Here is a 25,851-nt window from a genome sequence, read left to right on the forward strand (position 1 = left end):
CTTCCATTTCAGCCCTTTGGCCTTTCTCTTAGGCATGTCCCCTCATGATCACAAGAGGACTGCCATAGCTCTACATGTCACCTCCTCACCAATAACATCCACAAACTAGAAAAGAGATATTTTTCTTAGGCTCTCTCAAAAAGAAAAAAAGACACATTTATTCAGTGCCATGATCAGACTGTTACATTTAGCAATCAACAGCATGGATGCAAATTTTAAAAAATCTACATTAAAACCCTTTGTTGGAATGCTTTACACTTTCCACAGAACAGAAACTAAAATAATCTGTTATACAATTAGTCACAAATACAGTCCTCAAGTTTTTTGCCCATACACATGAGTATTTGTCTAAAACATGTCTTCTTTGTAGCAGCTAGGTCCTGCCACCACTGCATTTGGCTGAGTTCACAATCTGTTGTAACCCGTAGCTTCCCTGTCACTTCTCTAGCTCTCCTCTCCTGCTAAGCTTTGTTTCCTGGCAGTAATTAAAATTTTCTGACACTGCCATAGCTACTACTGCTACTAGAATGGCCATATCCATCTTGGTTTTGTGGTTTGGCACATTATTGGCCTCCACCACCATAGGGGCCAGAGCTTCTGCTTGCAAAGTTTCCTCCCTTCAAGGGTCCAAAATTTGAAGACTGATTGTTATAATTGCCAAATCACTGTAGCTTTTACCACCTCCAAAATTGCTTCCATCATTACCAAATCCATTATAGCCATCCCCACTGCTGCCATATTCAACACCACCACGGCTGCCACTAAAGCCACCACAACCACTGAAGTTTCCTACATGACCAAATTTGTCATTCCCACCAAAACCACCTCCACAACCACCACAAAAGTTTCCAAAACGACTTTGACCTCTTTGGCTGGTGAAGCACTAGCCATCTCTTGCTTTGACAGGGCTTTCCTAACTTTACAGCTGTGGCCATTCATAGTATGGTATTTTTGAATGCCAGTCTTATCTACGCACTCATGGTTGTCAAAGGTTGCAAAGGCAAAGCCCCTTTTCTTGCCACTGCCTCGGTCAGTCATGATTTCAATCACTTCAATTTTTCCATACTACTCAAAATAATTTCTTAGGTGATTTCTTCAGTGTCTTCTTTAATGCTGCCAGCATATATCTTTTTCACAGTTAAGTGGGCACCTGGTCTTTGAGAATCTTCTCTTGACACAGCTCTTTGGTTCCACAACTCTTCCATCCACCTTGTGTGGCCTTGCATTCATGGCTGCATCCACCTCCTCCACAGTGGCATATGTGACAAACCCAAAGCCCCTGGAGCACTTGGTGTTCGGATCTCTCATGACCACACAGTCCATGAGCATTCCCCATTGCTCAGAATGGCTCCTCAGGCTCTCATCAGTTGTTTCAAAGCTCAGCTCTCCAATAAAGAGCTTCTGCAGCTGTTCGGGCTCTTTTGGAGACTCTGAGTTTGACATGAGGGCAGTGGGAAGAGAGACTTTAATGATGCTTCCTCGGTGGTGTCCACAGGCAGAAAGCTAAGGTTCCTTTTTAAGGTAAGAAACACTTTCCCAGAACCTCCCAGCAGATTTCCCTTGTGTTAGTAATTAGAATTACATCACATGATTATTTCTAACACAGTCACTGGCAAGGGAAACAGAATTATTACAATTGGCTTAAATCAGTCAAGATTCAACCCCTAGGTCCAGGAAGAGGCCCCTGCCACCTCCGATGCATGGCACCACTAAAAATATCAGAGTGTTGTTAAGTGGAAAGAAGAGAGGATATGGGGAGGCAGCTGAGGTCTGCCATGGTGTGAAACAAGGAAGGTGCCCTAGATAAGGCAATCCTTGAGCTAAATTTTAACATGCTAGTAGAGATATGCCAGATTAAGTGAACATAGGAAGGAGTGGCTTGAGGAGCAGGCAGGGCTAGAGAGGGGCATTCTAGACAAGGAGACAACATGAACAGAAGCATAAAGGCTAAGGAGAGAGTGAAAAACTATAAGCTATTTGCTGAGTTATAAAATGAAAAAAGATGAGATTATTGAGCTAGCAAGTCAAGTCAACTAGGTTTGTCTGTCTGCAAGCAGAACTGTATGAAACTAGAAGAGATAGGTCAAAACTTCTTTGGGTTTCCGTCAGACAGATTTTCAACAAATGGCCAGTTTCCCTAAGATATCAAAATGAAAAATTTAAAAACTCACAAGTTCAGATAATAGCTTTAAAACAACCCTCCTGTTCTTCCAAAGCACCTCCTTTTACCCATCTAGTAGCCAAATTTCCACATTCTCCTTCTCTTTCTCTCCTTTAGGCAGCACAGGTATGCAAGACAGGGCCCAGATCTTTCAATAACCTGTGGACACTGGACTGACCACTTCTTGGAGTGGCTTGGGATAAAGTGGAAGGTCTTGCCATAAGACATCCTATTATGTGTGACGCTCTTTTCCTTGAAAGCATTTTTCACGTAAGCTTTCCTGGCATACCTGTATGTTCTCTTACTTTCACTGAATATATTTGACTGGGAAATTGGAAATAGCTTAGAGAAATTGAAAAGGGAGACATGAGGCTGCCTACTAGTAGAATCGAGGCCCTTTCCTAATTGACTTTCTCCTGCTACTGGGCAACCTTTGGACTCATGGTGCTCTTATGGAATCATACCTGACCTAAAATTCATGACTTCAAGAGTGATCTCCAACTGCCCTCCCCACAACACCTATGTAATCTAATAATTTGGGCTTTGACTGTAATCACAAATTCTCTCCCTCTATTGGGACCCACTATGGTCTGAATGTGTCTCCAAAAATTCATGTTGAAACTTCATTGCCAAAAGAGGTGGGGCTGGTTGGGCATGGTGGCTCATGCCTGTAATCCCAACACTTTGGGAGGATGAGGTGGGCGGATCATTTGAGGTCGGGAATTCAAGACCAGCCTGGCCAACAAGGCAAAACCCCGTCCCCACTAAAAATACAAAAATTAGCCAGGGGTGGTGTGGGTGCCTGTAATTCCAGCTACTCGGGGCGCTGAGGCAGAAGAATCACTTGAACTCGGGAGGCAGAAGTTGCAGTGAGCCGATAGGGTGCCACTGCACTCCAGCCTGGGTAACAGAGCAAGACTCCGTCTAAAAAAAAAAAAAAAAGAAGAAGAAAGAAAAGAGGTGGGGCCTCTAGGGGGTGATTAAGGCATGACAGCAGAGCCCTCATGGATCATATTAGGGCCCTTATTTTAAAAAACTTAAGGAAGTGGATTGGCTGTCTTCCATTCTTTCACCATGTAAGGACACCTAGGCAGGGTCATCTATGAGGAATGAGCCCTCACCAGACACCAAACCTGCTAGTGCCTTGATCTTAGACTTCCCAGCCTCCAGGACTGTGAGAAAATAAATTTCTGTTCTTTGTAAATTACCCAGTCTCAGGCATTTTGTTCTAGAAGCACAAATGGACTAAGACAGGACCATAGATATGAACACCATTCCATAAACTGCCTAATAGAAAACTGCATGATTCTCACACCAGGATCTATGAAGACAGAGTGCAGCCAGGGTCCACAAATGCACATCCTCTGTGTTCCTGCTCCTGAACCTGGGGAGGAGTCTCTAACCAACTGTAGATGGTGAAAGATCTGTTTAATATTGAGTCTACATGTCACCTTATCATCTTATATAGGTTCAGTGCTCCACAAAGCCAAAAACTATTTATCAGACATGGTATGAAAAAGATCAATTTTCTGTCCTATACTAGTTAGGCAGTCCCATCTGTAGGGATAAAAGGAATGAAGGGCCTGGGAATAGGCCATGTTATTACACAAGGTGCCCAAATAAAAGGAACTTGGTTTATGAAGTGCTGACAAGAAGTGACTGAGTAGCACCAAGACAGAAGAACTCTTTTCTGGTTGGGGTGATCAGGAATCACTGTTTTGGCTATGGTAAGGATGACTAATCTTGGGATTCTGAGCCAAAACGCCATTTACACCAATAATAATAATATGCTGAAACTAATTAATACTTTATTCCAAGTCACTCCAGGCATCTAAATAATAGGAAAGATCGATTTTTAAAATTATTTCCAAATTCCCCACAAAAGAAGTAAAAACCTATAATCACTGAAAATTTCGAATTTAATAAGAACAGAAAGCAGATGAAAACACGTTTATAGCTCATGTCTGCCAAAGAGAATTAACTAATATGCACTTTAAAACTCTTCTTTCACTGGGAGATTAGGTGCAATAAAGCCCAGCATATCTTGTCTCAACCATGAAATAAAATGATCATCTGCTTATCTATCATTTACTTCACACAGAGGGCTCGCACCAATAAAACTGAAATTTTATAGAGCTATGAAGGAAGACAAAATCCATAAAACATTCCATACACTTTTATAGCTTAAAGATGCCTCTCAGAAAGGTGAACCACATATTTACAAACAAGCCTACCTTATTGTCCTTTCTTTCTTCAGACTGCCTTTTTTCACAGTATAGTAATTCCCCAGGTATTCGGAGGTCAGATTCCAGCAGCTCTTTAGGTATCTGAGCATGATCATTGTGATTGGAATTTTCTTATTAGGAGGAAAATATTCTCAGCACTGTTGTCTAATGTCTGCTGAGCAGAGGCAGCCCTGAGCTGAGAGTAGGTAAAATTGCCACCCCGAGGGAATCTCTTTGAATCTGCTGTGATTCTGGAGGCTGCCCGATTCAAAACAATAAAAATAAAAATGTTTTAAATTGCCAAACCCCCTACTCACTGATGCAGGAGAAAAAGAGATAGGACCAGAGATCATAAGCAAGAGTTGGGAGGTTTTTCTTCCCAAACAGACAAGCAGCCTCTCTTCTGGAATCAGCACGCACTTCGGGGCCTTCTTTTGCTGAATCTTTGATCTTTTGGCCTCTGAACTGTGTCTGTTCAATTCTATGGAAATTTATTTAACAACACTATAATCCAGGCATTGGAGAGATAATGAGGCCCCTCAGGAGCTTATTGAGTGGTAGAGAAACAGACAAGCAAACAGATGATTCCAATGCAGTCTGTTATGAGTCAAATAGAAGCAGGCACCAGCTGTGGTGGAGGATGGGGATGAGGTTAACCCTGTTAGAGAGTGAAGGGGTTGTGGAGATATTATGGAAGGGTTCTCAGAAAAGCTGATGCTTCAACATAATTGAATTGATGTATTATGATTTGTTAAATACTAACATTTCATATCTATTAATGAGATTAAAATATATATAGACTACTTAATTAAAAAAAAACATAATGCCTGTTTTCTCATAAAATCATATAAGAAAATACTACCTACAAGAAACCACACACCTTGACCCTATTGTCACCGTGGACAGGTCTCTGATTACTTCTTTTATCCCTTCAAAGGATTCCTGCCCTGGAGGGGAGAGAGATCAGAAAATGCAATTAGAATAATGTGGGAGATAAAATAAAATAAAGATCCAGGTAACAAGAAGAAAAGAAGGAGCATATACTTTTCTGTGACTTCAGACTTTCCATCTGCAGCAGCATAAGCTGGAGAAACGAAGATGATTTCACTTAAAACCAAGATGAAACATTTGACTATGACATGGAACTGGAAAGCATCTTTGGTTATCTGAAAATGATGAGAAAAGCTAGGGGAATGGCATTAAATTTTATACAAGGACAAAGAAAGGACTAGCTGCTGACTGGGTACAGTGGCTCATGTCTGTAATTCCATCACTTTGTGAGGCCAAAGGGGGAGGATTGTTTGAGGCCAGGAGTTCCAGATAGGCCTGGTCAACTTAATGAGACCCTGTCTTTACTTAAAAATAAAAATTAAAAGAACTAGTGCCACAGAATAATAAAAGGGGAATAGTAAACATGATTAAATTGCCTCATAAACTCCAAAGCAGTGCTTGTTCAACATAAGAAATGCAGGCTAAGTCAAGGAGAAGGAGAAGGTGAAGGAGGGGAAGATGGAAGAAAAAGGAGGAGGAGGAGGAGGTGGTGGAGGAGGAGGAGGAGGAGGTGGTGGAGGAGAAGGAGGAGGAGAAGGAGAAGACATAACATAATGACACTATGCTAAGTGAAATAAGGCAGACACAAAAGGAGAAATAGTGTATAATTCCACTTATGTGAGTATGATGGTTAAATATTTTGTTGACCTTTTGTTTTTGTAGACACGGGTCTCACTATTATTGCCCAGGCTGGTCTCAAACTCCTGGCCTCAAGTAATCCTTCTGCCTCAGCCTCCTGAGTCACAAGGATTACAGGATGAGGATGATTAATTGTATATGTTGACATCAGTTCTTCCCTGGGTCTCCAGCCTGCTGGCCTTGCCATTCCTGAAAATAAATCAATCTCTCTCTCTCTCAATCAATCTCTGTCTCTATATGTGTATGTGTGTGTGTGTATAATGTATGTGTACACACACATGCACACACACACGCACACTCACACACACACACGCATCCTATTGGTTCTGTTTCTCTAGAAAACCGTAACTACTATAATGAGGTACCTAGAGTGGTCAAAATCAAGGAGACAGAATGTTAAATAGTGATTGCCAATGGCTAGGGGAAGGGGGAATACAGAGTTATTGTTTAATGGTCAGAGTTTCAGTTTTGCAAAATGAAAAGAGTTCTGGGGATGCATAGTAGTGATGGCAGCACAACAATATTAATGTACTTAATGCCACTGAACTGTACACTTAAAAATGGTTAAGGCAGTAAATTTTATATTACATGCATTTTACAACAATTTAAAAAACAAACAAACAAAAGACACACATACACACACACACAAAAAAAAAACAGATGAGAGGACATTGTTATACTTAAGTACATGAAGCCAGAGACTGGAAAAGACTACCGAAAGCAGAACAGCAAATGAGAAAAGACCCACAACCCAGTCATATAATTATGAAATTCCAGAACACCAAGGTTACAGAGGAGGGTATGAAAGCTTTCAGAAAGAAAAAAACGTAAACATGTAAAACGTCATTTATAAAGGTTTGAAAAAAACACAGAAAAAAAACAGAGAAACAGAGAGACTTAGTATCCATGAAACAACATGGATCCAAAGGTGTGACAAAAAATATTCCCAGAGGATGGCTGTACAACAGGCTGAGAATGCCCACTTTCACCACTGTTATTCAACAAAGTACTGGAAGTCCTAGCTAGAGCAAGCAGACAAGAGAAAGAAAGAAAGGGCATCCAAACTGGAAAGGAAGAAGTCTAATGATCCTTGTTTACAAAGAACATAATCTTATATTTGGAAAAACCTAACGACTCCACAAAAAAACTTAGAACTGATAATAAATTCAGTAAAGTTACAAGATACAAAATCAGCGTACTAAAATCCATATCATTTCTATATGCCAACAGTGAACGATCTGAAAAAGAATCAAAAAAGCAATATTATTTATAATAACCACAAATAAAATTAATACCCAGGAAGCAAGCAAAGAAATGAAAGATTTCTACAATTAAATTCATAAAACATTGATGAAAGAAATTGAAGAGGACACAAAAAACTGAAAGATATTCTATGTTCATGGATTGGAAGAATCAATATTGTTAAAATGTCTATACCACCCAAAGAAATCTACAGATTCAATACAATCCCTATCAAAATACCAATGACATTCTCCACAGAAATAGAAAAAACAATCCTTAACTCTAGCCAGGGACCCGCCCTTCTCCTTCCAGCACTTCCCTCCCCGTCCTGTATCATTTTTACCATTAACAAAATGCAAAAAGAAAATGTGAACAAATTCAGATTACTATTATAACATACGAATATAATAATCTAATTTTTAAAAGCATATCATAAAAGGAAATTACATAGAAACTACTCTAACAGTAGTCTACGTGTAGTGAAGCATAAGCAAGTAGAGCTAGTATGGAATCATGGAAAAAACACAGACATGGGGAGTTCTGGTTCCAGCTTTGAGTCTGCATCTGAGTGATCTTGGACATGTCAATGACCTCTTACGGGTTCCATTTTCTTCCACTGAATCACTAAGGAGTTGTGCTTGATCAGCACTTGCCCAAGAATGATGAAACGTGAGCCCCACAAAATTATACATTGGGGGGAAAAATGAATTTGTGGTCCAATCATCTTGGGAAGCAAAACATTGCCTCTTGGACACCACAATCTATATTAGCATTTTAAATGCTATATGGATATGTGAAATATTATAATAAATAAAACTTTATGTGTTTAACCTGCCCCATAAATCTATCAGGCCAGGTTTTCTCCTCATCATTTTTTTCCTTTGAACTGATTGGCAGTTCTCTGAATCATTGTTTTGTGGAAAACATAGGTTATTAGTCTGTTCTAGCACTGCTATAAAGAAATTCCTGAAACTGGTAATTTATTTAAAAAAAAAAAGGTTTAATTGGCTCACCATTCTGTGGGCTGTACAGGCTTCTGCTTCTGGGGAGGCCTTAGGAAACTTACGATCATGGCAAAAGGTAAAGGGGAAGCTGGCATGTCTAATACGGCAGGAGCGAGAGGAAAACAGAGTGAAGGGGAAGGTGCTACACACTTTCAAACAACCAGATCTCATAAGTACTCTAACACAGGACAGCACTAGGGGGATGGTGCTTAAGCATTAGACACCACCCACCAATTCAATCACTTCCCAGGCACCTCAATCTACAATTCAACATGAGATTTGGGTGGGGACAGAGAGCCAAAGCATATCAATAGGGAAACACTAACCTAAAATAATTTCTAAGATAAACATTCTAAGATTCTTTCATTATACAAGACTCCACAGCAATACCCATACAATGGCCCTGGGATCAAACAGTGATAGATTTGGGAAATGCATATATTTACATCATTTATTTCCATGATTCCTTTTTTCAGTGCTACGAAATAACTTCACAAGAAGTCATTTAATATTAGATTATAAATGTCATTTCAGAAATAAAATTCTCATAAAATGAAATGATAGTTTCAAAGCACAGCTTGGATCTGGAATTATTTCCACTTAGAAATAATTCTAAAATAGAATTATTATATCTACAACTTTTTCTATGACATAAACTACATAACAGATAAATGTCTTATCTTCTTATAAAATGAATAAACACACACAGAGTGAGACACTGACTCAACCCACCCTTACTAAGCAAATAGCAAATCTTCCTCTTTTGACAGAAGCAAATCTGGACAAGGAAAATGTAATGTATTATTTCATAACTATAAACTAATTTTCTTATGAATTTATGAAAAGAGCTGGTGAGAGCCTCTGTACGTCAATGCCACAACACGGAAAACACTTCTCCTTAGGAGCAGAGAAGAAAGAACCTGATTAAAATGCAGTTGATAAGAACTGTCCATCATACATCATACAGAGCTGAGAGGAGCTCTTGCTTTAATGTCCTGGCAAACTGTGGGAGCAGATGCTGTCATTGGCTCAGGGGAGTCATCGAGGAAACATTAATATAAAAGAGCAGTTTTGCAGGAATGTTTAAAGGCCTTGTTGTAGCAGAGGGAGAATGGGTCTTCAAAGCATATCTACCAAGATAAGACACGAGGGAGAAGTCTGGATTTATAACAGTCATCAGCCGTAGAAGAAGCCGGAGACCTTGACATCATTAGCAACAACTCTGTGTAGATTTTTCCTCTGTGGGAGGTATTTACAGGTGAATTTTCAGTCATTATTCCCAGTTTTTCCAATTAAGGTTACATGAAAAATCTAACCTGCCAGTATTAACATTCTATGGAGGCTTGTCTTCCTGAAATCAGCACCATAGCCAAGGTAGAAAAAAAAAGTATTTCTGTGTAGGCCAATTTAAAAATAAATTGCCATCTGCCATCAGCAGGGAAACTTCACTGGCCACATAACAAAGACACTATTCCAAGGCCATTGTTGAGTATCTGCTGCAGTATAGAATTAAAAAATTAAGTGTCCCCATAGGCTATGGACCCATAGTTATTTAAACAAAATACAGATATTTTCTACTTCATTAGGGCTTAGTCAACTAATCTTTTGTCTTCTTTAGATTCATAGGCACACAATTTACTTGAAAATGATACTTTCTCTAAATTTTATCTTTCTAGTTAAAAATAACAATAATGTAATCCAGTCTTCAGTAGATATTAGAATACACCAATCTGGGCTGGGCATGGTGGCTCCCACCTATAATCCCAGCACCTTGGGAGGCTGAGGCGGGCAGATCATCTGAGGTCAGGAGTACAAGACCAACCTGGCCAACATGGTGAAACCCCATCTCTGCTAAAAATACAAAAATTAGCTGGGCATGGTGGCACAGGCCTGTAGTCCCAGTTACTCAGGAGGCTGAGGCAGGAGAATCACTTGAACCCAGAAGGCAGGGGTTGCAGTGAGCCAAGATCGCACCACTGCACTCCAGCCTGGGCAACAGAGTGAGACTCCATCTCAAAAAAAGAAAAAAAAAAAAAAAGGATAGACCTATCTGATGAGCCATCCTGCAGCTACAAACATATCAAGCAGGAAAGAAAATTGTTAAGATTTTAGCAAGTAAACACTAAAATCTAAAGATCAGAAAAATGAAAAGCATGAAGCCAAGCTTTCTTCATGTGAGTTAATTGCATTTTCCCATCTTATACCAATGTACCACATGGGCTACCATTGGTAAATTGACATAAGAATTTATTCCTGCTATTGGCTGAGGCTTCAAAGTAAAGGGAATTCCAAGATCACAAAGCTCCTTTATCCATGATCTAATTGGAATGAGCATATATGTAGGGTTAAAATTACCTGTGGTTAGCTATCTAGGGAGATTGGGGGTATTTAGATTTTTTACATTGAATTTTAAAGGGAATTATATGTCAAAAGAGACAGGAGATAAACTATTTTCTGTATATTTTTAGAATTTGTTGTATTTTATAATGTTCAAATAATTTGGTCCTTTGTGAAGGGGACCAAAATATGACACTTCAAAATATGCCATTGTGTCATAAAAATTATTTTGAGATGAAGGTATTTTAGCTCTGGAAATCCTTTATCTGCCCAAAAGTAGAGCCTCCCAAAATAACTAATTGTCATAAATCCTCTCTCCAGAAGCAACTCTAATCTCAGAGACTAGGAGTGAGTTTGACACCACATCTAAACAGACATTGACACAAGATTCAGATCTCTTATCTATTCTCCATAGAGCTCATTTATGCTGCTAAAAAGTTATTTGTTTTCCCATAGTGCCTTTCTGTTCCTCCCCTTTATCTATTAAAATGGTATATAAGCCCCAAATTCTAACCACCCCTTTGAGTTACTCAGCACTGAACACTCTCATGTGTATGTACTTTGCAAGAATAAATAAACTCGGTTTTTTTCTCTTGGTAATCTGTCTTTTGTCAATTTCATTCACAAGCCCCCAGTTACTAACCCTGAGTGAGTAAAGGAAAAGTTTTTTCCTCTTCTATAGTTCTCAGACAGAGGCCTAATTTGTTTTGGTACACACAGAGCTTTCTACTCAACAATATGAACACAAACAGATCTAAAAACCCATAACATCTTTCGTATGTCCAGGCCTCAAATCCTTCCTTCTATTGGCCTTATTATTGGTAACATATGGCCTTCAATAAGTGTTTAGAGTCTCCGATTTAAAAAATTTAAAAAATTCAAAATGATGATAGCTGCCTCTGGTTCCAAAGTTGAGGCACAATTTACCTAGGAATAGACTGTCTTGTTATGTGAGCTATCTCTTGAATGGCAGCTCCTTTAGTGACGCAGGTATAAGGCAGACATACAGCCATTGTCCCGGGAGAAGATGTAACAGAATCCTGTGCGTGTGATAAAGGAGCCTCAACCGAAGACCCCTTTGAACGCACTACTCAAAAGGAGAAATTGACCACTTTGCTTAAGGATCCCAAGACCCAAAGGGGTGGGGGTAGGTGTGGATACTGAAGCCTCATTTGACCCAGGTGGACCTGGGTGGCTTAAACAGTAGTGCACTAGTTTAAAAAGATGTCATGAGCCTCAAAGTGGAACAACTGCAAGGAAACAGGGAGTTTCAGCTGGTAGCATGGGCTCAGCTGAAAGGCAAAGTGTGGAGGTTGACCCTTTGAGCATGTAAATGTAACCTTGGAGCCCAACTCCAGGTCATCAATAGCAGCTTTTGCCAGGATCTGTGCCAGGAAGGGTATCAGTGAAATAATGTACAAGAGTTCATCCGGCTGTCCGAGATATTCAGTAGCGTAACTGAGTGACAGCATCCAAAGCAACCATCAACTATTGGGCTGATTGGACTTCCCACCTTGCACTCTGCCTGATGTGTGGAAGCACTCAAGCTTCAGTCCAAAGATTCTTGGGCAACTGGGAAGAGCAGAAGAAAATCAAAGTGGGAGATATTTAAGTTCTTGCCAAGTAAGGTGTGTGGAGATGAAAATATGAAGTGATTTTTCCCCGAAGCTGGTGAAACAGGTCATATCAAATACACAAAGAAAATCATTTAAGTCATTAGAGCTAATAAAAGTATATCTCACAATTGTTTATTTAAATGAGATTGTTAATCATTTTTAAATGATGAAGTCTAGCAGTCATACAACTCCCCCCTCCATTCACACCAGAAGGGGAAAAGGTTAAGTGATTTAAGAAAAACAACTCATAAATACATTTTTTCTTTTTAGGAATATATAGATGTCAATTTCAACATTATTATCAGAACAAAAAAAAAAGTAAGAAAACTAATCAGAATTACATGTTTCTCTTTGAAGGTTATTTTCATGGGATATAGCACCATTTTCTAAAGTCTCTGCAATTTTACAAGTTCTCTTTGTTTAAATTTTGCTTTCAAGGGCAGATTAACATAAGCAAGAAACAAGTTAGAAACAGTTATAAATATTCACAGGAATCTCTTTTATTGCACAGAAAAGCAAGATTAGGAGTCTAATGAATGTTTCTAGTGCTTTATCAAATTACATTATTCAAATGCTTTCAATGATACAGAAAGTACTCTCACCCAAAAGCTGCAAAACAGAGAAGACCTCTCTTTCTCTTCATCCTGAGCCTCTTTCCTTAAATAGAAATATTTGTACTCACTAGAAATGTAAGCAAAAAGAAGGTTGTAGAGGTCAATTTTGTTGTTAAAAAGGGGGTGAGAAATGAATGAAATTTTACTTGGTAACAGTGGAAAAAAGGGAATATAGTGTAGGGGAGAAAAAAAAACTTTTCCTCTACCTCCTTAGGTTTAGTAACAGATCTGTAAATTGAACTGACAAAATACAAGTTAACAGGAGAAAAGGTATACAGATTTTATTGATGTTAATATTTTTATATGCACAGGGGCTTCACAGAAAAGAAGTGAAAACCCAAAGAAGGAGTTAAGACTCAAGGTTTATATACCATTTTAGCCAAGGGCAATAATCGTGGAGAAATGATGAGTCAAAGGAAAAGAGGTTTGGGCTTCCAGGGCCAATAAATGTGGAAAAGTGACTAGGAAATATATGGGGGAGACTAGTGGAAGATAGGGGTTATTTTAGTAAGATTTGTTTATGCAGACTCATCTCAGTGCCAGCTGTCTCATCTTCAATGATAAGGCCTGCTCCCCTCAACCTGGTACAAGAGATGGGGGACATTTATGCCCTGCTTTTAGGCAGTAAAAGGGAGGGCAGAGAGTTCTTGTGTTTGCTGTATCTCAACTGCCTTCAGCTCAAAATCAATATGCCAAAGTGTCATATTTAGGGTGGCATATTCTGATACCTTTCAATACCATTAACCTTTCAATTTACTAGGTTAGAAATTTTAAAATTACTTTAGGTGACATGCAAATTAGATAACCCATAAAAATATGGGTACATGGCCTCTAAGTATTTTGAGTGAAAGATCATAGGCAGAGACAGAGAATCCGCTACTGGGATTTTATTTCATTAGTACTACCCAAGTTATCGTTGTTGTTTTTTGACTTTTATATGAAGAAAAAGATATAAGAGAAAGTTGTGAGTATAATTAACCTTTATTAGTTCTGCATAATAACCAGAACTATCACAAAAGACTCTACAAATACCACAACCTGGCGCAAAAAAATAATTCTGCAGGCCGAGCGCATTGGCTCACGCCTGTAATCCCAGCACTTTGGGAGGCCAAAGCAGGTGGATCACCTGAGGTCAAGAGTTAGAGACCAGCCTGGCCAACATGGTGAAACCTCATGTCTACTAAAAATACAAAAATTAGCTGGGCATGGTGGTGGGCACCTATAATCCCAGTGCCACTTGGGAGGCTGGGGCAGGAGAGTCGCTTGAATCTGGGGGGCAGAGATTGCAGCAAGCTGAGATTGCACCATTGCACTCTAGCCTGGCAACAAGAACAAAACTCCATCTCACAAAAAAAAAAAAATACTTCTGCAAGGACATCTGCCCAGCAACTGCCTGCCAACTTCAGACTGGCCCCACCTTGTTATTGATCATTGTAACCAATAATCAATGTTAATTATCACAAAATAATCATTTAATCATTCTCACTTTTCCTTTATCTTCCTTTACCTCCCTGAATATGCATATAGTTTCGTATAGCACACATATTCCCATTACAATGCCCATTCCTAAATGAGTATCATTTTCTTTTTTTTTTTTTTTTTTTTCTGAGATGGAGTCTCACTCTGTCGCCCAGGCTAGAGTGCAGTGGCCCGATCTGGGCTCACTGCAAGCTCTCCCTCCGGGGTTCACACCATTCTCCTGCCTCAGCCTCCCGAGTAGCTGGGACTACAGGCACCCACCACCACGCCTGGCCAAATTTTTTTTTTGTATTTTTAGTAGAGAATTTTTAGTAGAGACGGGGTTTCACCGTGTTAGCCAGGATGGTCTCAATCTCCTGATCTCTGCCCGCCTCGGCCTCCCAAAGTACTGGGTTTACAAGCATGAATCACCGCACCCGGCCAATATCATTTTCTTTTAGAGAGTCTTTCTATGTATGTTATTTAGGTTGACATCCCCATTATCAACATTCCCCACCAGAGTAGCACATTTATTACAATTGATGAACCTACTCAAAGAACTTTTTAATTGGCACATTTTTTTAAGAAGTAATTGGCCAACTGAATTATCCATGTTATTCAAGAGGAATAACTCTTACTACAAATTTCTATCTTACGAAGGCTTAGTAATGGCACCCTGAGTAAATATAAAACAATAACTCTGGCCGGGTGGGGTGGCTCACACCTGTAATCCCAGCACTTTGGGAGGCTGAGGAGGGCAAATCATGAGGTCAGGAGATCAAGACCATCCTGGCTAACACAGTGAAACCCCATCTCTACTAAAAATACAAAAACAAAATTAGCCGAGCGTGGTGGCCTGTGCCTGTAGACCCAGCTACTCGGGAGGCTGAGGCTGGAGAATGGCGTGGACCTGGGAGATGGAGGTTGCAGTGAGCCAAGATCGCGCCACTGCACTCCAGCCTGGGTGACAGAGTGAGACTCCATCTCAAACAAACAAACAAACAAAACAAAACAAAAACCAATAACTCGTTGAGCTTCAATTTCTTAACTGTAAAAAGGAGCCATGTTTTTCTTACTCATATACACAGTTTATAGAAAAGAATTGTAAGCTTTTTTTTTTAAACATATCTGGAAAATAATAAAAACTAACATTTACTGAGAGCTTACTATATGCCAGGCACTGTTCTAAATACATTGCATAAATTGCCTCATTCAATCCTCAAAACAACACTATGAAGTAGATTCTATTATGGCAGCAATTGTACAGATGAGGAGGCTGAGGCATGAAACAATCTTCTAAATTTCCTAAAATCACACAGATAATAGATGAGACAGCCAGGGAGTCTGTTGCTAGAACCCAGTCTTTTAACCACTCTATTATACATAAAAAGAGAACAGTTAATACTACTCTGCTTTTAGGAACTTCACATGTAGAAATAAAGGAAAGTCATATTTTGCATAGTGCTGTTAATTGTGGTTTAGAGCTTGGTACATACTTAGTAAAAGGTATAACATTGAAATTCCTGATATTTAATTCCTTTATTCATTAAACATCTATTGAACACTAACATTGTGCCTGACCCTATTCTAAGTATTTAGAATGGTGAACAGGCACTTGATATTATAAGCTATCAGGGAAGTAAAAATTAAAACCACAAAGAGATAAAATCATGACCACCTACCAGAATGGCAAACATGAAGAAGACAATCACGAGAGTTGACAAGGATATAGAACAACTGGAATTTTCATTTACTCCTAGTAGGGGTGTAAAATGCTACAACTTCTTTAGGAAATTCAGTAGTCAAAAAAATTAAACAGGGCCAGGTATGGTGGCTCAAACCTGTAATCCCAGCACTTTGAGGCAGCAGGATCGCTTGAGTCCAAGAGTTTGAGATCAGCCTAAGCAACACAGGGAGACACCATCTCTACAAAAATTGTTTTAAAATGGCTGGGCATGGTAGTGTGCATCTATAGTCCCAGCTACTTGGGAAGCTGAGGTGGGAAGATTGCTTGTGCCCAGGAGGTCAAGCAGTGAGCTGTGATGGTGCTACTGACTGCACTTGAGCCTAGGTGACAGAGTGAAACCCTGTCTCAAAAAAAAAAAAAAAAAAAAAATTAAACATAGCCTATGACCTTATAGCCCTACTTATAGGTAATTATCTAAAAGAAATGAAGATATAAAAATAATAGATGTAGATCCACCCGCAAAGACTTATACAAAAATATTAATAGTATAGCATACATACTGAAAAGTGCACGTCATAAATGTAAAGATTGATGCATTTTCAGAGAATGACAATGTAAACAACACTAAGATCAAGAGAAAGAACAATACAACCATTCTCAGAAATCCCATATTTCTTCTCTTCTCAATTACTAGCCCCCCAATGGTTACCTATCTTGACTTCAATGATGATAAATTAGTTTTGCCTGTTTTTAATGATTATATAAATGGAATCATACACTATGTACTCTTCTGTATCTTGCTTTTGTTATTCAACTTTATGTTTGCAAAACTCATCAATATTGTTGTGTAAAGTTGTGGTTTGTTCATTCTCATTTATGTAGAGTATTATTCCAATGTGTAGGTGCATATTTGGCCGTTTTCCAGAATAACTGTTCACAGAGCAGAGGGAATACTCACGACTGTGCGATACAGAGTCTGAGCTGACACAGGTATTAAGGGAACCAAAATGCCATCATGCCTACCACACTTGAGCATGGGAGCATATAGAGACCAAAGAATAAAGGAAGTTATAAATCAAGTCCATCTCACTGTTAGTCACATAGACACACTCTCTGCTCTTTTCCCCAGCCCCTAAATGTATGATAGCCACCCCTAAGGATGGCTATACTCAGTAGCTGAAAAAATGCCTCCCATTGGCTCTCTGACCATTAAACAACAGCCTTTCTGGTGGGAAAGGCACAGAAGAAGCCTCTGAAACTGCCACCTTGACCTTTGGCTTCACCCTCTGGGAGATTCTTCCTTTTCTGTCACCCTCCTTGGCCACACTTGAAGTGGAATTGCATAGAAGCTCCTCCTTGAGTACTGAGAAGCTTTCTCAGGCTACTTCCTGCCCATAGCAGGTTGATGACCCAGGGTCATTGTTAGGTCTCAGTTAGTCACGGGCTTCTGGTTGACCATGTGGTTCTTTTGCCAGATCACTCCTTTATTTTTTTAATTTTTTATGTATTTTGCTTTTTCTTTTTTTTTTTTTTTTTTTGAGATGGAGTCGCTCTTGTTGCCCAGGCTGGAGTGCAATGGCACTATCTCGGCTCACTGCAACCTCTGCCTCCCAGGTTAAGCGATTCTCCTGCCTCAGCCTCCCAAGTAGCTGGAACTACAGGCGCACACCACCACGCCTGGCTAATTTTGTATTTTCAGTAGACGCGGGGTTTCACCACGTTGGCCAGGCTGGGCTCAAACTCCTAACCTCAGGTGATCTGCCCACCTTGGCCTCCCAAAGTGCTGGGATTACAGGCATGAGCCACCACCCCTGGCCTATGTGTTTATTTTTATGAGAGACAGGGTCTTGTCCTATCACCCAGGCTGGAGTACAATGACACAATCTTGGCTCACTGCAGCCTCGACCTTCTGGGCTAAAGCAATCCTCCCACCTCAGCCTCCCAAGTAGCTAGAACTACAGGGGTACCCACCATGGACAGCTTTTTTTTTGGCGGAGGAGGGGCGGTCTTTCTATGTTGCCCAGGCTTGTCTCAAACTCCTGGCCTCAGGTAATTCTCCTTGAGGGATTGCTCAAAGTTGGATTACAAGTGTGAGCCACCATGCCCAGCTTATCAACTCCTTAAAACAAGCCCCTTATGTTCTGACTCCTGTCAGTTCTACGTCCCTAGGTTTTATTTTTCTCCTTAGACAGGGTACTCAGAATGCCTACGTATTTGCTTTCTTTTTTTTTTTTTGTGGCGGAGTCTCGCTCTGTCACGCAGGCTGGAGTGCAGTGGCGCCATCTGAGCTCACTGCAAGCCCTGCCTCCCAGGTTCGCGCCATTCTCCTGCCGCAGCCTCTCGAGTAGGTGGGACTACAGGCAACTGCCACCACGCCTGGCTAATTTTTTGTATTTTTAGTAGAGACGGGGTTTCACCATGTTAGCCAGGATGGTCTTGATCTCCTGACCTCGTGATCTGCCCGCCTCGGCCTCCCAAAGTGCTGGGATTACAAGCGTGAGCCACTGCACCTGGCCCTGTATTTGCTTTCTTACATTCAAAATGCTCTCTCACAAATTAATTGTGCATACCTGCTGTTTATAAGGCTGCACAGGGATTGCCTCACATTTAATCCCTTTTTTCTGAGTCACTAAAGGTATTTATTTACTGGGCTGGACAAATTTGGCCGGACACTTACTCTGAAACATCTTATTTCATTCGGTTGTTTTAATATCAGCGGGTTTGACCCTTGACACAAAGCTTAGTTTTAATCAGCTTTTGTTATTCGGAAGCCTTCTTAGTATTAGCTTTTTCTAGTTGAAGTTGAAAAGCCATTGCTTCTTCCAAGAATAAGTCCCTGAATTTCATAATTTTCTGTCCTCCTTTTCATTCCTGATTCCAAACATAGTGATTATTTTCTGAGTTCATCTCTTTCTAATAATGTCTGGCAAATACATCCAATAGAAACCCACATAAGCTTCTAATATTCTATTTTTCCATCTTGTCGTCTAAAGCTAAACTTTATTACATATACGATACTTCTCCCAAGTTTTTGCAGGAGATAGTTTTATCCACTGTTTCACCACTGCATATCATGGATTACCATCCTTCCAGCCTCTAAACCTTACCCATACCCTAATATTTTGGATCCTCTCCACTGCCAACCTTTATAAAATATCATTTTATGATATTAAGTCCCACCCTGATGGAGGTAACTCACAGATTTACAGACCTTGCCACTCAATTCCAGACTTTTATCCAATGGCTTTTTTTTTTTCTTTGAGACAGGGTCTTGCCCTGTCACCCAGGCTGGAGTGCCATGGCGCGATCTTGGCTCACTGCAACCTCCACCTCCCGGGTCCATTCTCCCACCTCAGCCTCTTGAGTAGCTGAGACTACAGGTGTGTGCCACCACACCCAGCTAATCTTTGCATTTTTTGTGGAGATAGAGTTTCTTCATGTTTCCCAAGCTGGTCTCAAACCCCTGGGCTCAAGCAATCCATCTGTCTTAGCCTCCCAAAGTGCTTGGATTACAGGCGTGAGCCACCGTACCTGGCCCCAGTTGGTTATTTGATAGCTCCATTTGAATTTCTCAAAGAAATGTTTCAAAATGCTTCCACATATCCAAAATTCATCTCATGATCTAGTTCCACAGATCTGTTCCATGGCTCTACGTAGCAACTAAAAGGCATCACCCTCCATTCAGTCATATAAAAGTCATCCTAGGGGGTCATTCTTCATACTCAGTCTTGCTCAGTCATCATATTCAAGTGATGTCAGTGTCACCGTGATGTTGTACAAGCTTGTCAATGGCAAAAAGTGACCTAGAAGAATCTTCAGACTTTAAATGTATAAAAGGATTAAATGCAAACCTTAATTGTGATCCTGTAGTACATAGTATTTTTTAATGTGAAAAAGAAATGTACATGCATGTCATGCAGTATTTTTGTTTCCCCAAAATCTGTTATTTTATTGATAGAGTATCTTATGATCAATTGTACAACCAATTCAATGCAATAAAAGAAGTATTTTTACATACAGAAAACTCCCCTGATAAAAAACAATAAACAACAACAATAATGCACACACAAAAAGTGAGAATCAGAAACTATAGATTCGGGTGTTGAAAACAGCCCAATTGTCCCATAGAAATGATATTTAAGGCTTTTTCAATAACCATAGAAATTGACCCTCCTGGTGCTTAAAACTTGAAACTTACGTTTGTCACATCTGAGTTCCTTCCTCAGGAACTGAAACCCATCAGCTCTCCAGATCCAGACAATGAGGCACCAGATTCTTCACTCATCATGATTGCTTCCTAACCCTCTCTAATTCCTCCCCCTATGTAGCTACATCACTTCCTCCACTATATAAAGGCCCCCAATTTTAGTCAGTCAGAGAGACAGATTTGAGAATGATCTTCCATCTCCTTGGCTGCAGCAACCAATTAAAGCCTTCTTCCCTGTCAATACTTGTTGTCTCAGTGATTGGCTTTCTGTGTGGCAAGTAATGGGACCTAGATTGAACCCTTGGCATTTCAATAACAGTATCAGTTCATCACCTCTCATGGACTGAAGCAGGTCAGTTCACACAAACCAGAAACTCTCTTTCCTAAGTAACTATACTGCCCAAGACATATTAGCCTGATGAACAATTACAGATGGTGAATTACCCCAAACAAATTATCAGTCTTCAGACAGTCCTCATTAGTGAATCCTGGAGTCAATCTGTTCCCATCTATTAGCATGGCTCCTGACATCACTTCTGGAGTAACTGTGGTGCCCATCCTACCGACATTTTCATCCATAGTTTTCCCATTTCCAAGGCCACTACAATAACATGAGTCTTTTCTCCCTGATTATCACCTCCCCCTACCCCCTTCCAGGCCTTTGGGTCATCAAAGGCTTCCTTGTAGTCTAAATGTCTGTCATACACCTATAGTGGTAACTTTTTTTCCCCCTATAGTTCTTTATCCTCAATTTTCCTTCTTTATGAATCAGGCCCGGTTTTCCTTTGAACTAGGCTGAAAGTCCACTTAAATGTCATTGCCTTATAATATGCTCAGAATCCTTCCTCTGTAAAAATAGGTCACTTAAAATCTAAGCTGTTGGAACTTTAAAATATCTGAGCCTTAAGGGAATGTGATTATGGTACCTGAGTCAACATAAGCAGGCAGCTGTCACCTAGGCCAATGTGATTTTTATTTCTCTGTTATAGATTAACTTTTTTCCTTACCTACGTTGTTTTGTAAAAGACAGTAGTTAACTGAAGGGCACCAGAGAAGACCCCTATTGATCTTCATTACAGATTATCTTTTCTTCTTCTTTTCTTACACAAAGACTTCATGACTATCACATTGTCTAAGATGGAGGGTTAAACGCACTCTTTTAAATTAGAAAGGAAAAGAAAAACAAACAGTAAAGAAAAGAAAACAAACTGTAACTAATTAAATTGTTGTGGTGAGGGTAGGTGTTGACCCCAAGGGGAGGAGAGTAGAACTGCTTTGCAACTGTCCAAGCATACTCATGCAGGCCTGGCTGGGGTTTCAAGGCTTGCATGACAAAGGTGTTAGTGTTGTTATCTATACTAACACCTTTCAGTACAGCATTTAAGTGGACAGTGTCCTATAAAGTACATAATGAGTTCTAGGATAAAAAGCGCAATTCCCAGTTTTAAAAGTAAAGATTTGAAAACATTAATTTAGGGACTTGTAGCCCACAAAAATATTAGGATTTAATCTAAATTGCAGAAAAAAAGAAAAACTTAAGAACATCTAACAACAGGTATCCTATAGTTTTTCAAACATGATTTTTCTCTCTCCAGTTTTTCATTTTTACTAAAGACAAATAATGGTAACACCAATTTGCTTTATTATACTTGGCCTGATTATTTGTATAAGTGCACCAAGAATAATTATTTTTCATATGGGCTTTTTAAACTGGCTTTGAGGGAACTCTGTTCCATAAGGAATTTCAGATAAGACTGTTTTAAGCTGAGCCCAGCCATGTGTTTGTACACTTAAATACCTACAAGTTGGGTAAATTCTTCTGAAAGTCCCAAGATAATCTGGGGCTCCTGGGCCTGTTAGAAAGTGACATTCTTTACTTACCACAAGTCAGGACGAAACCACCTTTGCAAAATTACGACTGAGACAGTGAAAGAGATCTAACTTAACCAACTGCATCTTGCTTCTAACTCCAAGCTATCCTTGTTTATTCCTGCACTTAGGCTGAACTAACTTTGGGAAAAACTTATAGTTTATAGTTTAAACAAAGATGGTAATAGCCCTTTCTCAAAGCAAACCTCCTTCTTGCCTGGGGACTACATTGCCTTTGTAGGACTAACATTAGCCACAAGATTAGAAATTATGGTTTAGGAGTCATGCAGCTGGAGGCTACAAGATTCTGACCCTCCCTAAACAGCTCCTAAGATCAGTGCTTGAGACATTTTTCAGACCCTGCACTTGATGGATCAGTTGGCACCACCCAGATCAACAAACCGGCTGATCTGATCTTGTGGCTCCAACCCAGGAACTGACTCAGCACAAGAAGACAGCTTTGATTCCCTGTGATTTCACTTCTGACCAATAACCACTCTTGGCTCACTGGCTTCCCCCCACCCACCAAGTTATCCTTAAATGCTCAGGGAGACTGATTTGAGTAATAATAAAACTCCAGTCTCCTGCACAGCTGGCTCTGCATGAATTACTCTTTCTCTATTGAAATTCTCCTGTCTTGATGAATTGACTCTGTCTAGGCAGTGGGCAAGGTGAATCCCTTGGGTGGTTACAAGGATTCCTGTACAGGGACTGTGTAGACAAGGTATGAGGCCAGTTTTCCCAAGGAATGTTTATTGGCTCTATAAGTCAAGTTTGATTCCTTAAAGGAAAGCATGCCATTCCAGTAAAAGCCTTGGTGAAACAACCAGTTTCTTCAAAAGAAAACATTCTTAATGCACTTATGCAAATAACTATATTGCCATAAGTTAAGAATACTCACAAATAGTTTCCAAATTCTGGAGAAATCAGATAGAGAGAAACAAATATGCTCCAAATTTTATTCACAGGAGTATGTTTTACTCAATTGTCAAAAGCAGTAAATACCTCAAAAGAAAAGTGTTCTTGGCTCTGGAAAACAAAAAGGATCAGCAATGTTTTAAGCAAAAAGTCAAAAAAAAGATTACTTCAGTTTTTTATTAGTTTAGTCCATTCAATTAACTCGTGTTGTGTTTGATATTCATGATCACTTCAGCTATCCATGACAGTCCTGAAAGTTTCTTATTTTATTCTAATGTCATAAACTCCAAAGTTATCAGAAACTTGCATTCGAGAGCACCTGCAAAACTTTTATACTGATTATAAAACCGTCTTCTGAAGAGAACCAAAATGAGACAACAATTGTCTGTGGATGACAAAAACATTTTAGGGCAGCCACAAAGGCACAATTGACGAGGAAATGCATTACCTCTGTGGCACAAAAGAATTTAACATAACAATTATAATTATTACTGATAACATATACGGAGGCATACCAGAATTATAGGAATCTTATACAATTCTGAAACAGATACTAATAACATATATGTATGAACATAACCCAAAATTAAACACCATTTTATATTTGACAATTTACTGCATGATTTTAATACATTAAATAAGATGAATATGTCTTTTTGGACTTAGAGGACCTAATTATTATGTTAATAACTTAGAATTTGATCTTGGAAGGTTTGTCAAATATCAAAGGTTTAAAACACTGGATATCACAAAATAGAATCCAAGATCACCATAAGTCATTTATTTAGCCAAAACGATAACTCAAAAGTTTTAAAAGAGACAACCCTTTACTCTGCTAGATGGAAGACTCAGTTTTCCAAACAAGACCCAATAAGATAGCATAAAGCTAACTGAATCTGTCTCTTCTCTCTCCAATTCCCACATTTTTTGTAATTTACTTAAAAGGCAAACAAAAATCTTTCAGCATTTCTTAGTATTACATAAAAATCTTTTTTTTAAAAAAAAAAAGAAGAAACAAACTTTTATGTTTACCTTAGTGCATCTTAAATGCAAAAGCTAGTTTTAAAAACATATTTTATAATGTATCCAGTTTTAATTAGTTTGACCATAAGGTAAGATTTTTGTAAACTTTTTAAAGAATGCTTTACAATTTTTTTTATTAACCAGCAAATTAATTTTCTAATAAAACCCTGTTATTTGGACATATGGGCCCAGATTCTGACCCCGCATCAGTGTGCTTTTATTCTAATGTTTAACCTATGGAAAAAAAATTAGTCATCATTGTATCTTAGCCAATTAGCTTATATCCACAGAACTTTTTTTACAAGAGCAGTCCTCTATGACCCCTCTTTAATTCTCTTAAGCCTTAAGTTTTGTCCCATTACTCTTTTAGGGTAAGAAATCTATAAAACCCTCTGACAAAATTACATTTCCTTTAACAGAAACTACATTCTCATGCCATCTTATAATTTTTTTTTTTTTTACCAAAAATACATTTTACTTTTCTTATACACCCTGTATGTAAAACTGGTTTTCTTAGTAGTCTTAATTACATGTTACAATGTTGACTCTTAGCAAATTTTATTTTTGGTGAAATACCTGATAAGTAAGCAACTTTACTCCACATGTCCCCAGGCCTTATCTAGAATTTAATGCTTCAAAGTAGATAAATTGAACAATTTTCAAAAGTCAAAGAAGCAGTTTATGACCTTAAAGCATTTAGCGAATTTGGTATTTGACCTTAATTTAGACCAAATGTCCAAATTTTGAAGACATTTTTATTTTACCAATCATCTTTAAAGCTGTCTTTATTTCCAAATGATTATTAAAGTCACGTGAACAAAAAGGCATTGTTCTAAAGTTTCTATTTTTCTGAAAAAAATATTATTTAAGCGCTTATTTTTCTAAGCCAATTAATCAGATTTCTTCTATATAAACATCACACACACAACACATATAAATACACAGACAGACAGACAGAAGATCCAGCAGTTGTAAGATCTTCCTTTTGCCAGTTTCTTAATTGGATTACTGACTTCAGGGTGGAGCCCTTGGAGGAACAGAACCAGGAAAGCTTGCAGTTTCTAGGACCTAATAAGCAGGCACAGCAGGAAGGCAAAAACAAATCCCCAAAATTAAGGGTGCCATTTTATACTGGATCATGGATCCCCAAAAAGGAGGGGAATACTATGGGAGAAGATAGTGGTGTGCTTCTACCATGCATTTTATTGCAAGGCAACTCAAAGACAGTCAGCCCATTTTGTAATCACCCCATTCCCCATGGGAGTCTTATCTCTCAGTTGAGGGGATTGGGATGTTTCCATATCTTCCAGGTGGCCAAGAGCATGCTTCTCTAATCCAAGTGTGCAAAGAGCAAAGTATTTCTCCATAACTGCCTCAGCCATCCCTTAAAGTATATTTTCTACCTAGTTATTATACACCAAGGCTAAAATGCAAAGTAATTTGATACCCCCAAATGTCAAAATCATCAGCTAATGCAATGCAAAGTAATTTTTGATACCCCCAAAAGTCAAAACCATCAGCTAACACAGTGCAAAAGAGAACAGAGCCTTAGATTTTGAGAGGGATTTATTTTCTTTCAATTCCTGGGGTTCCATGGGAAAACAGAAGTTTTTCCCAGAATGGGGTCCATGGTACCTCCTGTTTTTCCCCAGGCAGCCCAGGCTGTTAGTAATTATCTTATGTTTTCTCACGTGGGCATCAACAGTGGCAAGAAGACAAAATGAAGAAAAACAGGTTAGTTGACTGATAAGAAAAACTTTTTTCCCTTTTCTTTAGAAGAAAAACATGATTCAAGAAAAGG

The 25,851-nt window shown here is 39.1% G+C and overlaps 1 long non-coding RNA gene and 1 pseudogene across 1 annotated transcript in view; both read right to left on the reverse strand.

Moving 5' to 3' along the window:
* Window positions 1-474: 474 nt before the first annotated feature.
* LOC134807932 (heterogeneous nuclear ribonucleoprotein A1-like) lies at window positions 475-1,544 on the reverse strand (annotated as a pseudogene).
* A 2,851-nt stretch (window positions 1,545-4,395) lies between these two features.
* LOC134807935 (uncharacterized) overlaps window positions 4,396-25,851 on the reverse strand; it is a 34,580-nt gene continuing 13,124 nt past the window's right edge. Inside the window, exons 2-3 of the long non-coding RNA XR_010149582.1 lie at window positions 5,267-5,333; window positions 4,396-5,044 (exon numbers count right to left, since the gene is read on the reverse strand). This is a non-coding gene — a long non-coding RNA (uncharacterized LOC134807935). The remainder of the gene's footprint in view (window positions 5,045-5,266; window positions 5,334-25,851) is intronic.

This window comes from Pan troglodytes, chromosome 12 (assembly GCF_028858775.2).
Source record: "Pan troglodytes isolate AG18354 chromosome 12, NHGRI_mPanTro3-v2.0_pri, whole genome shotgun sequence".
Classification (NCBI taxonomy): domain Eukaryota; kingdom Metazoa; phylum Chordata; class Mammalia; order Primates; family Hominidae; genus Pan; species Pan troglodytes.